The sequence below is a fragment of the Brassica oleracea genome, chromosome C2, assembly GCF_000695525.1.
Source record: "Brassica oleracea var. oleracea cultivar TO1000 chromosome C2, BOL, whole genome shotgun sequence".
NCBI classification, from domain to species: domain Eukaryota; kingdom Viridiplantae; phylum Streptophyta; class Magnoliopsida; order Brassicales; family Brassicaceae; genus Brassica; species Brassica oleracea.
Window position 1 is genome coordinate 38,120,037 of NC_027749.1, and position 16,001 is coordinate 38,136,037.

The window sequence follows — 16,001 nt, forward strand, 5'->3', positions numbered from 1 at the left end:
TGTGCTTGTTCCGAAATTGTAGGCGTAAAAATGATAGAATACGCAAATAAAAAAATCAATTCGAATTCTTTGTAGAAGATTTAAACTAACGAAATAGGAAAGTCTAAGATTTGCTAACTTTTTGTGATTAAATTTCGGATCATACAACCCTGTGTTTAATTATATATTCTAATTGACTTGTATAACTTTGTGGTTATGATTTGAAATCAGGAAAGGCTAAGATTTTGCTTTACATCCCCCGAGATTGTAGGTCTCATCGAGTTGTGATCTGCCAAATTAGTACACTAAAGAATTAAATGTATAAGATTTTGGGTGGGATGAAATATAGAAAAGTAATGAATTGTACATATAAATTATGTATAATTAGCATATAATAAGTTTGTCACATTGGCAGATAGAAGTAAGAGATTATTCAAATCGATCCTTGTTATAAGTTGATCTTTTTCAACATGTTGAATTATAATTTACATAATTTTGTCGTTGGTGCAGGTTAAATAAACTTAGAGGAAGGATTATCATGATATAAATTATGGTTTGATAATGATATTGGAGGACAAATCATTTGGTGGTAAAGGAAAATATTGACTACCTATGAAAGAGAAGCATTGCCGTTACATTATTTGTTTCTGTCGTTTTTAGTTAGTTTTAATTATTTTAGGAAAACATTGATTACTTAGAAAAGACAAGTATTATTAATTGATTAGTTCATTTAATTTTCAGTGGCATGTGGTTGTAAATAAAAGAGAACTCTAAGAGTTATTTTATATGTGTACTTCTGTTTTAATAAAGTAGACCAGATTTTAAGAGTTTTTGTAGATTATAATCAGAGTTTGATATGAATTGATATTTTGAGAGTATTGTTACAAAATTGTATTGTACCAAAGTAGAGAATTTGTTTTAAATTATGTAATTTATGATTTAGATTATTTAAGATTTTGTATGTACATTTTTTACGCAACTATCTCTTAAGTCTGGACATTTATCTGGATCCAAAAACCGACCAAAAAACACAGGTTTAGTTCAGATCCATAGAAAAGTACATGTTGGGTATTTATTGGACCCGCGGTCTTGGTTCAAGTCCACATCCTACTCGATTCTATAATGTTAGATGACATGGTATAATATGTTGTATGATATATGCTTTCATTTTAATAATTGATATCTAGATATTATACATCCATCTTTGAGCATAGTATATGATGTATATAACGTTATTGAATAAACAACAATAACATTGGTCATTGGATGATAAGAAGAAAAATAATTAGAGAAATGTATTACACGGAATGAGAAATAATAATAGGATTTATTTAAAATATTTAAAGTATTTATAGTTATAGTAGTTAATGGTAGGATAAAAAAAGAGTTATATATAGATGCAACAACCTTTTTGTAATAGATTTTTAAAAAGGTTTTATTTTAATAATATAAATTTTCAAAATAACATCTATAATATATTCTTATCAAAAATATCCTAACAATATATTTATAATATATTGTTAAACTAAAGTAGGCAAAATTACCTCTAACAATATATTTGGAATATATTGTTAAAATAAAGTATGCAAAATAACTTCTTTTAAAATCAACTCAAAATTATAAGAAGTGTTAGTCAAGGAGAAGCTATGATGTATAAGCTTTGTAGATAAATTTTCAGAAAAGTCAACATATTCATTTTAAAAAACACATTTCGATCAACGAACAAATGATAGAGTGGTACAAAAAATGATAGTGTGAAATGTTGCAAAGTTGATGGCACCAAAGAACAATATAGTTTTGGTATTTAAATTTATCAGTCACGTTTTAGTTATGGATTCATGAGACACGTTTTGGTAAGATGATATTTTAGTATAATGTAGTTATGTATAAATCTTTGGTGTATCATAGTAAGTTGAGTAATAAATAAGAGCATTAATTATTTTATAGTTAGAGAAATATAAGATAATTGATTATTGTATAGTTAGAGAAATATAAGGTGAGACCAAAAAAATAGTTAAATCTAATGAAATGGTCCAAAAACTTTTCATAGGTAGATTTTTTAAGACTCATTCCCTTTTAATAGTATAGATTACAAACTTTTTATAAATAGATTCAAAAAGAAAAGTCCACCTCATTAATTTATATTGGGCTTATAATTCATATAAGTTAAGACTTTTAGACCATTTTTTAATTTCATTTGTAAAACATTAAATGAGCTTCAAACATATTTTAGGCTTGTAGTTTTGTGCCCGAATATATCCAATGTTTACAAATTAAAAAAAAAAATTGTGGTCTGAATAATCAAGGTTATCCAGAAGAAAAAAAACAGACAGAAAGTAATGTCTTTAGTAAGTAAAAAAAACAAACGAAAGATAGCAGCTCTCTTCGTCCAAATCGACGATTCTGGAAAAACTAAAGAAAACTATCCTTCTTTCAGTTCGTAGAAAGGAAAACAGTCGGTTAAGGATGGATTGAGAAGATAAATGATCAAATCTTTCCAGAAAGAGATCTTTCAAACATGAATCCTCTTGACAATCAGTAAGTTTTTTTTATTTTATTTAAGAGTTCTAATATCATCAGTTTTTTTTTTTGCTCTTACCCAGCTTAAATATGAACTTTTGGGATGCATGACAGCAAATGTAGTTTTGAGATGCAGGACAATCGGTACTCACCGCCTTTTTGTTAGTTTATTTAAAAATATTATTATAAAAACTGAGTCGTAAACTCTAAAAGAGCTACGTATAAACTTTCAAGAGTCAAAATAACTCACATTTCTTTCAATGCAGCACTCTCCTCTATTGGTGGATTGATCAATAATTGAGAGATTAAAAGCATTTGAAATTTGGAGTTTACCTAAAGAAATTATAAATCTATACTTCTAAATGATCCAACTTTTGCAAATCAGATCAAACATACAACCACTCCCAACTGTTCCTCTTCTAGATATGATTCCAAAGTATCAGCAAAGTTCCCCCAATGACAAAATGATATGCGTTCATCACTACAAATAAACAGAAAATAGTTAAGTAAAAAAACATTGCGATTCATTAACTATAAAATGTGACCACTTTCTTTGTTATAACTTACTTTATGTCTCTGAGAGTGAATTCAATCTTTTTTATTCTTTTCCATTACTACATTGGAGAGTTAACTTTGCTCCAATATCTATGGCTTGCCCCACAACATCTAGATAAAACCAAAACAAACAATATATTAATAAACAATAACTAAACAAACTACAATACAAAACGTTTAAAAACATACCAATCAAGAGATTGTTGTCTAGCTGTCCACTCAATATAGTTTCAAACTTCACTAAATCCAGAAACATATCGTTATTATTGTATTCATATGGATCAATTGAGGTGAACTTCATGAACGACAGCTTATAAATTGGTAGGTCGGTATCCACCTGCTGCTTGAGTTATCACAAAATTTTCTAGGTTTTTCCATTCACCCACAAGGCATTCCGCACCCAAACTAAGCAAGTACTTTTTTTTGCAAGATGCTTGAATTTTGTTTCCCTAAAATAATGAAAACAGGGTTTTATAAGTAAAAAATGTTTAATAATAATTTGTTAACAATCTGGAAATATTGTATATTATAGAGACAAAGAAGATCAAAATCGTTTACCTTCTTGTCAGCAAAAATGATTTCCATGGTTTCACCGGATTCAATGTGTTGTTTCCAGGTATGAAGAACCTTGACTTGGACGCACCATTCAGGTTTGTACAGCCTGATATCGGACATGTGAGATAGCTTTGGTGTAGCCTTCATTTTCTTAAGGTCTGTTTTTTTTTACCGCGGTGCAAGGTTGCTTATGTCGAGTATTAGGTAAAGGAATGAAATATAGAATGACTTGGGAATTAGGGTTTGTTATAAATTCGAAATATATTATCTTTGGATTCCGCCAATATGTTGGGATTGTGTTTTGAGAATATACTTTGAGAATATTAACTTGGTTGTTATTGTGCGAAGATATATTGGCCGGAACAATGCAAGATATTAAGCCAACTAATTAATGACGTATGTTGCGTCAGTGTCTGAGAGATGTCTGAGAGAAGATGCTTAGAAATTTTTGAACTGTTATTGTGTTGATAGATTTTAGATAACCGATTGACAATAAATTGAAGTGAGACAAAATAAGTTTTTATATATAAGGAAAAATGATTGCTGACTACATGAAGTATTGGTCATCACATGACTAACCATACAAACTAAACAAATATATACTTAGCTACACGGAGTATATATTATGCATGACAACATCCCTCAACTTTATGATGTTATGTAGTTGACATCACGAGTTTAATTTCATATCAAAAAAAGATGTGTATGTCAGAGACCGTTTACATCTCTCGTTACATCAATTAAAATGTGACGTATCTGACGGTAATTTGCCTAAATTAGATTTTGATCCGTATTTTAAAAGCGTTAAAATATTTCTAACAAAATCTAATTTACAAAATCAATATTTTTTATAAATTTTGATAAGTAGTGTTTTAACATTTTTATTTTAGTGTATTTGAAAACAATATAATTATATTATTTTTATTTATATAAAATATAAAAGTTATATAAGATATTTTTAATTCTTTTAATCTGTTTTGGTATGAATTTTTAATAAATTTTTTGCAATTCATTTGATTAATTGTGTGATATATACTTATTTGATAAAACAATTTACTATAAAACTTCTTTGATGTCAATTTATTGACTCTAACATTTTATTTATTTAATATAAAATTATTAAGTTAATGAATTATTTTATATATTTTTTCATAAATAAAAAATTTCATTCAATTAAATTTAGTAAACCTTTCATATTAGATTCTTTTTCTTTGATTATTTTTATTCTTAGAAGTATATAATTTATAATTGTATACGCAAAATTATGTTTGGTTTAAGTTGATATCAAATAAGTTTTAAACAAATAAAATGTTAGAGTTAGAAAATTTACAGAAAATAAGTTTTATAATTAAAAAATTATCAAATAATTATATATCACACAATTAATCAGACGAATTACAAAATTTTTAGTAAGAGTTCATAACAAAACAGATTAAAATAATTAAAAAAAAACAGATTAAATAAAAATAATAGAATTATATAGTTTTAAAAGACACTAAAAAAATGTCAAAACACTGAAATAATTTTTTTTAAACATTACTTATTAAAATTTCATAACAAAACAAATTATATAAATAAAAACAATACAATTATATAATTTTAAAGTACACTAAAATAAAAATGTTAAAACACTACTTATCAAAAAAATGTTAAAACATATTGATTATGTAAATTAGATTTTGTTAAAAATATTCTTACGCTTTTAAAATGTGGGTCAAAATCTAATTTTAGTTAAATTATAGTCGGATCGATCATATTTTAATTGTTGAAACAAAATATTTAAAGGAACTCTAAATTCCACATCAGTTTTTGGATAAATGAAATTAAACTCGTGATGTTAACTACATAACATCATAAAGTTGAGGGATGTTGTCATGCATAACATATAGTTCGTGTGGCTACGTATACATTAGCTTAGTTTGCATGGTTAGCTATGTGGTGATCAATACTTCATGTATGCTAGTAATCATTTTTTCTATATATAAGCCCATAAATCGTGGAACATAATAATATTTTTATAATATTTAATAATTAATATGTAGTGGCAGTCTGCTGTAAATATTTACAAAGTCCAAGGGGATGTCAAGAAAACGGCCAGAGTTTTAATTGTATTGATAATATTAAGAGTCCAGTTTCAAAAAAAATATTAAGAGTGTGAAAATTGTGGTCACAAGTCCAGAAAGACGTATATTCGAGATGCAAGAGCATCAAAATTTCGATGTAAAGTTTTGTTCCAACCTACGTCTCATCTAAACAGAACGTGTGCCGGTTTAAAGAAGAAAAACAACTCACAGAACGTGTGTTTAAAATTATTTTTATATTTTTTTGTGTCTCTTAAATAAACATAAACGGCAAAGGAAAAATTCTAGGGAGAACGCAACGTCGCTGCGGATCACACTACCTCATCCGACTGATTCAACAATTAACAGAGGAATCTCAGAACCCCTCCGTGTGATCCACACAAGGTAACGTCTAGCTCAATCTCCTTATATGACGACTATAGAAATCAAAATCACTTGATGTATCGAATTCAATCAGATTTAACTTGCGATTCTGATAGATCTCCAGGGCGTAAACTTGAGGATGAAACTGTAGAAGAAGAAGAAGACTTTTGAAAAATGAAGCGTTTCGTATACATTAACGATGATGAAGCTTCGAAGGAGGTTTCTTGTGATAACCGTATCTCTAATACAAAGTATACATTGTGGAACTTTCTTCCCAAGAACTTGTGGGAGCAATTCAGGTGATGAACCAGTATTTTCTGTTGATTGCTTGCCTTCAGCTATGGTCACTTATCACCCCTGTAAACCCTGCTAGTACATGGGGTCCGTTGATTTTCATATTTGCCGTCTCCGCTTCCAAAGAAGCTTGGGATGATTACCACAGGTTTCTCTCTGATAAGATAGCTAATGAGAAACAGGTTTGGATCGTCAAACATGGGATCAAGAAACATGTATGAATGAATCTCTTTTGCTAGATTTTTTTTTTTTTTTGTTTCTTCTTTGGTGATAGTTTGGCTTAGCTGCATTAGTATTTTGCTTGTAGATCCAAGCGCAGGAGATACAGGTTGGCAATATTGTGTGGTTGCGTGAGAATGATGAAGTTCCTTGTGATCTAGTTTTGTTGGTCCTTCTGATCCACAAAGTGTTTGCTATGTTGAGGTACACTTCCCCTCATGCATGTAACTGATTTGTGCTACTATCAGACTTTTCAAATGCGGTAAAAAGTGGACTCATACATTGCAGACTGCTGCTTTAGACGGTGAAACTGATCTCAAAACAAGAGTCATACCTTCCGCATGCGTGGGAATTGATCTAGAGTTGTTACACAGAATGAAAGTAAGATGTCTTGTAAATAATCATGTTGTTTCGCATAAAAGGATTTGATGTTAAGCTATCTATATTTTCAGGGTGTGCTTGAATGTCCTGTACCAGATAAGGATATTCGAAGATTTGATGCAAACATGCGCTTATTTCCGCCGTTTATTGACAATGACGTCTGTTCGTTAACAATAAAAAACACTCTGCTTCAGTCCTGTTACTTGAGAAATACGGAGTGGGCATGTGGAGCATCTGTTTATACAGGTAATGTTTTCGTATAAAAGTGGCTTGATTCTGGTTCTTGAAATAAATTTCTAAGGTTGAGGACCATGCATTGTTACTATCTCTGGTTAGTCGTATGATTTCAGTTGATATTTTATAAGTCTTTAATGATTTTTCATCTTTTATAGGCAACCAAACTAAGCTTGGTATGAGTAGGGGTATAGCTGAGCCAAAACTTACTGCTATGGATGCAATGATTGATAAATTGACTGGAGCAATATTCGTTTTCCAAATTGTCGTTGTTCTCGTTCTTGGTGTTGCTGGAAATGTTTGGAAAGATACAGAAGCAAGGAAGGTTAGATTCCTCATACATTGTCATGTGCATAATAGATCTTCAACACTTGTTTTTGTATAATTGGGCGTTCTGAGCTCTTCGTACTTGGTTGTTGTGTTTCAGCAATGGTATGTGCAGTATCCAGCGGAAGCCCCCTGGTATGAGCTGCTTGTAATCCCTTTGCGGTTTGAGCTTCTATGTTCCATCATGATACCCATCTCCATTAAGGTAGTTATAACTTCCTTGCTATACTATGTTGAGATCTGGTAACATCATTTCTAGCTCTCGAGTGACATATATAATGCAGTAAGAGACGTCTTGGCATGTGAAAGAGATATTGGATTCTGAATCGCGGCTTGATGATTTATCTTTTATGGAACAACACTGGGTTTGAATCATATCTGGTTTGATGTGATGTGGCAGGTATCACTAGATCTGGTTAAGGGACTTTATGCAAAATTTATTGAATGGGATGTAGAGATGATAGATCAAGAAACTGGTACAGCATCTTATGCAGCAAAGTTAGTTCAATATATTGGCAAACTACCTGATATTCACCCTGCGAACACCTTAATCTCACGATTTGTGTTTGCATTTATGTGTGGCAGCACAGCAATAAGTGAGGACCTTGGGCAAGTAGAGTACATTTTGACCGACAAAACTGGGACCCTGACAGACAACAAGATGATTTTTAGAAGATGCTGTATTGGTAGCATTTTTTATGGGAATGAGAATGGAGATGCTTTAAAAGGTTTTCCTGGTGTATTATGTTGTCAATTTTATGCGTACCCGATTTGTGTCAAAAATAATTTTGTATACATCATTTAGAGCCTCTGCGTCAATGAGTATTGTTTCTAAATTATTCTGATCTTTATAAACAGATGCACACCTTCTTAGTGCTATCACCAGTGGCTCTACAGATGTCATCCGATTTCTTACAGTTATGGCCATCGGCAACACAGTTATACCTGTGCGGAGGTAATTTTCAACTTCTTTGTGAATGTTCTTCAGATTTGCATGATGTCTGTTTTTCTCAGTCAAGTATGGGAAAGAAACTTCACAGATCGTATATCAGTTGTGCATATTTATTCTATTACCAAGGAATTTTCATTTCATAATGTTTTCTGGGGATTTTCATCTGATAGCAAAGCTGGAGATATTGTATACAAGGCCCAATCTCAGGATGAGGAAGCTCTTGTAATTGCTGCGGCAAAGTTGAATATGGTATTTGTCGGCAAAAATGCCAATCTTCTAGGTAACGATGATCTTATTTCGGTTTGGCTCTCCTTAGAATATGTATCTAAAAAGTAATTCTCATTTGTTGTTTGCCCTCTTTACTGAACGCAGAAATCAGGTTTAATGGTTTGACGATTCGTTAGGAGGTACTGGAAATTCTTGAATTCACTTCAGATCGGAAAAGGATGTCAATGGTAGTGTAAGATTGTCAGAATGGGAAAATTATTCTTTTGTCAAAAGGTGCAGATGAATCAATCCTTCCCTATGCGTGTGCTGGTGAGTTGACGTATCTCCTATCAATATGAGACGAGGAAGCACTGTACTTCTGAATGTGCTCAGAGCTGATGGCCAATTTTCCTACTGCTATTAGGTCAGCAAACCAGAACTATTACTGAAGCTGTAGAACACTATGCCCAGCTGGGGCTCCGAACATTGTGTTTGGCTTGGCGTGAACTGGAAGAAGATGAGTATCTAGAGTGGTTAGTGAAGTTTAAAGAGGCTAGTAGTGTTCTGGTCGATAGGGAGGTAATTGAAACAATTCTTCTTTGTTTCGGTTGTTCGCTTAAAGCAATTATGAAGTATGCTCAGTTTTGCGTAATTAAGTTTTATGCACTTGATTGCCTGTCAAATTCATGCTTTTTTCATGTCACAGTGGAGAATTGCTGAGGTCTGTCAAAGGTTAGAACACGATCTTTATATTCTTGGGGTCACTGCGATAGAAGATCGCTTGCAGGTAAAAGTGTAAATGTCGAGGACATAGTGGTTCACAGTGTACTATAATGTGGCATTATAAGTAGGAGAGGATTGTCTTATAAACATTTGCCTGTTTTTTTTTAGGATGGTGTACCAGAGACAATTGAGACACTTAGAAAAGCAGGGATAAACTTTTGGATGCTGACTGGAGATAAGCAGAATACAGCTATACAGATTGCTCTTTCATGTAATTTTATCTCCCCAGGTAAGCTGGGATCATTTCCTCTCTTTGTCATTTGTGTTTGCCACTTGTCATGCCTTTTAACCATAAATAATCATATTTGTTTATATCAGAGCCTAAAGGTCAACTTCTATTGATTGATGGAAAATCTGAAGAAGATGTTTCTAGGAGTTTGGAGAGGGTTTTGCTTACAATGCGGAATACAACTTCTGAACCTAAGGTTTACCTTCTCTTGAATTTCTGCAGTCTTTGAACAATTTTCTATAACCTGTATGTATGAGAGAATAATTTTATGGGCTCGAACAGGACGTGGCATTCGTTATTGATGGCTGGGCTCTAGAAATTGCTGTGAAACACCATCGCAAGGATTTTGTTGAACTAGCTATACTTTCTAGAACAGCCATATGTTGTCGTGTTACACCTTCACAAAAAGCTCAGGTATCCCTCCCAACGTTAGGTGCTACTGTTTCTTATTATTATATGATAGTATAATTCATCCTGTTACCAAGTGGCCCTTTCAATGTTTTTCTTTCCTGACCTTACAGTTGGTTGAAATATTAAAATCCTGCGATTATCGAACCCTAGCAATTGGTGATGGTGGGAATGATGTAAGAATGATACAGCAAGCTGATATTGGGGTCGGCATTAGCGGAAGAGAAGGGCTGCAGGCAGCAAGAGCTGCAGATTATAGCATTGGAAGTAAGAGCAGTAGCTAGATCTTTGTTTTCTTCCTATCAACTTGAAGATGCATAGCATTTACAGTTTTTCCTCGGACTGCTTCTGAATTGGTTACTTAGTTGATCAGACTTTTCTAAAAAAGGCAATAAGCCCAAAAAAATAATTATATAGTAATTTTGCTGTACAGATAAAACTGTTTTAGCCTGTCAAAGCAGATCTAATTGGTTCTTGTTGGGCTGATATTTGCGTGCAGGATTTAGGTTTCTGAAAAGACTAATTCTTGTTCATGGGAGGTATTCATATAACCGAAGAGCATTTTTGTCCCAGTATTCCTTCTACAAATCATTGTTGATATGCTTCATCCAGATTTTGTAAGGACTGATCTCCTTAGATATGTTTTCACTTTTCAGTACATAGCATCCATACCATTCCTGAATACTGACAATAGAATCTACCCAGCTTCTCGTTTATTTCAGGAGTTTCTGGAACCAGTCTTTTCAATTCGGTTAGCTTGATGGCTTATAACGTTTTCTACACCAGTGTTCCCGTCCTTGTTAGTGTAATTGATAAAGATCTTAGTGAAACGTCAGTAATGCAACACCCTCAAATTTTGTTCTACTGCCAAGCTGGAAGGTACGCGTGGTTTGATTTCCTTGAGGGTTTCACTTAATGTGAAGCTAACTGTTCATACGCTAATGCATATCTGTGGTTTTTCTCCCAGGCTTCTTAATCCGAGCACATTTGCGGGGTGGTTTGGTCGATCCCTTTTTCACGTGAGTAACATATAAATGTATTTTTTATACTCCACACACTGAGTGAAAATGGTTAAAGTACTTTTTTCTATTCTTTTAGCTCATATTTCCTTGTATAAATCTGGAATCTGGACTTTTGTAATTGCAGGCAATTGTTGTATTTGTAATAACTATTCACGCATATGCTAATGAGAAAAGTGAAATGGAGGAGCTTGGAATGGTAGCTCTCTCTGGGTGTATATGGCTTCAAGCTTTTGTTGTGGCTCAAGAAACCAAGTACATACTCTCTTTTTTTTTACACACATCTGGACTCATGCATCCCGTTTTTATATGTGCATGTTCATGATACACACACACAGATGCTTAAATACTTTTCCTTTATTTTCGTATTGCTGTTGGATACAGTTCCTTTACGGTGTTGCAACATCTTTCAATTTGGGGAAATCTGGTCGGTTTCTATGTCATAAACTTTCTCTTCAGCGCCATACCATCATCGGGAATGTACACCATCATGTTTCGCCTCTGTTCTCAACCTTCTTACTGGATAACAATGTTTGTGAGTATCAGAAGAGCCATCTCTCGTCATCTGTCTGTAACAAACATCGATTAAGGAATAATATTCTTTTTCGTGTTTTCTTCTCTTGTGCAGCTCATAATTGGAGCAGGGATGGGTCCTATTTTCGCATTGAAGTACTACCGTTATACATACAGACCCAGCAAGATCAATATACTCCAACAAGCTGAACGTACGGGAGGACCAATAGTGACTATAGGAAACATAGAAACGCAACCAAGGACCATGGAGAAGGAGGTGTCTCCATTACCCATCACTCAGCCCAAGAATCGAAGCCCGGTCTACGAGCCTCTGTTATCAGAATCTCCAAACGCAACACGACGCTCATTTGGACCTGGAACTCCGTTGGAGTTTTTCCAGTCACAGTCAAGACTATCATCATCATCTGGTTATTCCAGAAACTGCAAAGATAACTGATTAAACGAATCATCTTTCTTTACCACAAAGTTTTACATTTCAATGGCATTTGTGACTCTAAACTCCACTGGAAATGCAGATAAAAGCAGAAAAGGAAGATTGAAGGATGGAAAAACAATAGAATAGGTGTATATACTTTACTGAACACATTCTCTTGTTCTGCAAAATGGATCTTATTTACTTATTAGTGCAAGGATCTGTTTTGAAGAAAACAAATGCGTCTCTGTAGCCTACAGTCTTTTGATCTACGTATAAACCTCTTCCCATGTTTCCTCTTAGACCGCCCGGTGGTTTCCGACAACTTTATATCCCAATCCTCGACGTTCTTGGGGATTTAACCATCAAACAAGATTTGGCCAAGACTCCAGTAGGCTTTAACAGTGTCATTGGTTTGACTAGTGGACAAATGAATCAAATCTTTGTTTATGTTCATCTTGTCGTTGCCCACGTAGTAACCAACTGTGCTACTAGGTACGAAGAAATGTGATAGAGCACGACCTATCGAAACACACTGTATATTGATGTAACACGAACCTCTTACTCATACAAGTACAAGCAAGCCCAAACCCTAAGGTTTACACCTCAAGATCCCAAGAACTCTTTCCCAAAAGCCAACCCTCTAACAAACTCTTAGACTCCATATATATAGTCGAAACTATACAGCCCAAGACTCAACAAACTTTCCCGCCTAAAGTTGTTGCTCCCCTCCACGTCATGGTTCAGCTCAACCTTGGCACGTATCAAAATGTTCTGTTGTGACAAGTGGAGTTCCGTTGAAGCTCCTGTTATGACCAGAGGTTGATTTTCCAAAAGCTTTGAGTTGGCTCTGATAAAAGGACGCTGTTTTTTAATGTCTTTTGCAAATAAACGGACGCTGTTTTTGCAAGAACTCTGAATCTCTGATACAGCAGCTTTATAGTCGACTTGATTATGCCAATAATGACCTGAAAACAAATGACATTATGCATATATGTATGTTTACTCCGATCATAAAGAATTTAATTTGGAGACAGTGAACACCACAAAGTTTTTGTATATACTATATACTAACTAACAAAAGTGAGGATAATTATTCCATTTAACGAGTTTACATTTCCTCCTAGTTCTTGGAGAGGTGTGGAGAAATTGTGTATAAGGAGCGAGGTCATCGTTTTCAAAGCACAAGAGATTTCATTGAATAAATGTTCATTACAAAGGTAAAGTGAACCTTAGAATACAAAATCTCTATGAAAATATGTTTTCTCTAGTCTCTGAAGAGGAGAAGATCCCTTTCCCATAAGGAGGAGCTCCTTATTTATAGAAAGATGAAGCCTAGAGCTTCCTAGCAATATGAGCCTAATTATTGTCTAATGGGCCTTGAGGTTGATGTAAAATCCACCCCCAACAGTAAGCCCCCCGTACAAATGCAATGATATGCAACCTAAATGTGCCTAGATGATACTCTAAATGACCAAACCATGCAAGAATAAGAAGTTAAAAACATGTAAATTCACAAGATATCAAACCTGTGCCTAATAAAAGGCGAATTTGCTTTAGACTCGTGCTTAGCAAAAGACGAGTTTACTAAACTCATGCTGAGACAAGGGCGAGTTTACTGAGAACTCGTGCCTAGTAGAAGGAGAGTTTCTGTAAACTCATGCCTAGCCAAAGACAAGTTTTTGCAAACTCGTGTCTAACGATAAGCGAGTCAACTGCAAATTCATGCCTAGTAACAAGCAAGTTCAATTTAAACTTGTGCCTAAAATACATGTTTACCTAACTATTGCCGACCCGAAGTCTCGTGTTGAGATCGTGTGTGCCGAGCAAGTTGTTGGCTTGTATGTTCGTCAGGCTGTGGTGACGAGAAAATTCTGGCTTGTTCCGCTTGTGCCGCTTCCGAGAAGCTCGTAGCTGAGCCGTCCTCCGAAGGCATTCTGCCTATGATCTCGAGATGGTTTGCGACAAGATCATGCAAAGACCAGTGCGAGGGGATGGACAAAGCTTCAAGAAAATTAAGTCTTGTTAGCAACCACATGTCATGAACATTGATATAATCAAATACAGTGACTTTGAACATAAGTCAATACGTTGTAACAACCATTATCGCTTCTTTTAAATATTTTATTATCGTGGTTAGATAATAAATTATTAAAGAAGCAAACTACAACTTGACTACATCTTAAAGCTTGTAAATCCGTAAGGATAATAATGATTTGATAAGGTTGTTAGGAAAACTTATCTTGTCAATTAGTAGAGCTTGCTTGTTGAAGAAGCAAGAGCTCTATGCTATGAAGTTTGCGTTCTTAGCAGAGTTCGGAGATGAGAGCATCGAAGTCTTGATTTTTCCTCATCACATCGCTTTTGCCAAAATTGCATGAAGTCTTGGATCGAGAAGGGAGCTCTTGATCGGCACTTAACGAAGAAGTGGATGAGAGGCCTCCAACTTGATGAAGAGACGCAGACGGTCATGACACGTGAGGTAGAAGCAGGAGCTTTACGGAAGTGTGGTGACGTATAAAGGTGCAGGTAAAGCCATGTCTCATACCTCCAGAGCAAGACCAGAATTGTATCTGTGATGGCAAGCTCGGGCTTCTCGGTGACGACTTCCTCAAACCTTTGAGCTGCTCGAAAGATCGTGACTGAGCTTGGGCTTGTTCCCATCTGCGAGCTAGTGGAAGAGCCGTGGGGAGGAAAGCTTATAAATTTCAGCAGCAACCCTGAACCGCATGTTGTGGAAGGAAACGATCCTAACTCCAGGTTTTGTTCTTATCAAACTTTTCTCGTCTCAGGGTCGTCTCTGTTCATCGAGCTCACTACTGTCCAGGGTCTCGTGCGGATCAAGAAGAGACTCGTACGCTTTATTCTTGACATCACAAGACAAGACCGGAGCTTTATTTGAAACTTCACTACTCCACATCTGACTCCAACTCCCTCACCGCGACGCCTTTGGTTGTGGTGGACTCGTCGTTGAGCAGAGAAGCTCTGTCAAACCGATAGCGAGCTGGTGTGGTGTCGTTTGTAAGCTCCACCAAAGTTCGAAAGCAGCAACTGTTTGATCCACCAATCGGAGGTGACGATGCTCTCCGCTAAAACCATATCCAGAGCTGACGTGACCACGCTTCTTCATCTTCTTCTTCAAGTCATGACCACGCTTCTTCATGTTTGATGAGATCGTGCAGAGAACTCAGGATCGAGATCGGTGTGGCGAGGTGAAGATTGAAACGAACTCAAGTTCGAAACTTTACTCCTCTGGTCATGATGAACTCGTCGTCGGGCAAAGAAGATTTGCTTCTCCGGGATCTAATCATGGTCGTCGCCATCTCTCTTCTCACTCCGAGCCATCGATCTTGGTTCAGACACACTTGAGCCATCGATTTGTCCTCCTGCGGAGATATCCTCGACAGCAGCAGATGACGATTTGGGGTGGGCTTGGAGCTTCGTTTTAATCGTAATCAGGAACTCTCCGCGTCAAGGGTAGGTGATGACTGCCGCGAACAGATTCGGTGTCAGTCTTGAGGATTCCGCGAGAATGTCTCGAGGCTGAATCATGGTCGCCGTTGAATCCGGGTATCGTCTTGTTTGTTTCCCAGAAGTGACCGTCATTGCCAATCGTCGTCCCTAGCCGCCGAAGACCTTGTTGTCGGCGATCATGGAATGGAACTCCGCCGATCTGAGTTTTGACCGGCCTCTCCTAGATGAATTTTTGGTGGGCTCTTGTGTGGCTCCGTCGTCCAAAGCAAAGTTTGTCGATTGGTGAAGAAAGCTTCGACCTTTTACCAATCTCTCTTCTCCGTCGAACCAAACCCGTGTGTTGGTGAAGAAACAAGACGACATTGTTTTTTTTTTCTTTTTTTCTTTTTTTCTTTTTTTTTTCTCTCAAGTTTGATAGATTTCAAGATAGTTCTCCTTAGCCCCTCCTTCTAGCGCCAACTGTTTGATCCAAAAA

General features: G+C 35.3%; 1 pseudogene; it reads left to right on the plus strand.

Moving 5' to 3' along the window:
* Window positions 1-5,864: 5,864 nt before the first annotated feature.
* LOC106327518 lies at window positions 5,865-12,298 on the plus strand (annotated as a pseudogene).
* Window positions 12,299-16,001: the final 3,703 nt, after the last annotated feature.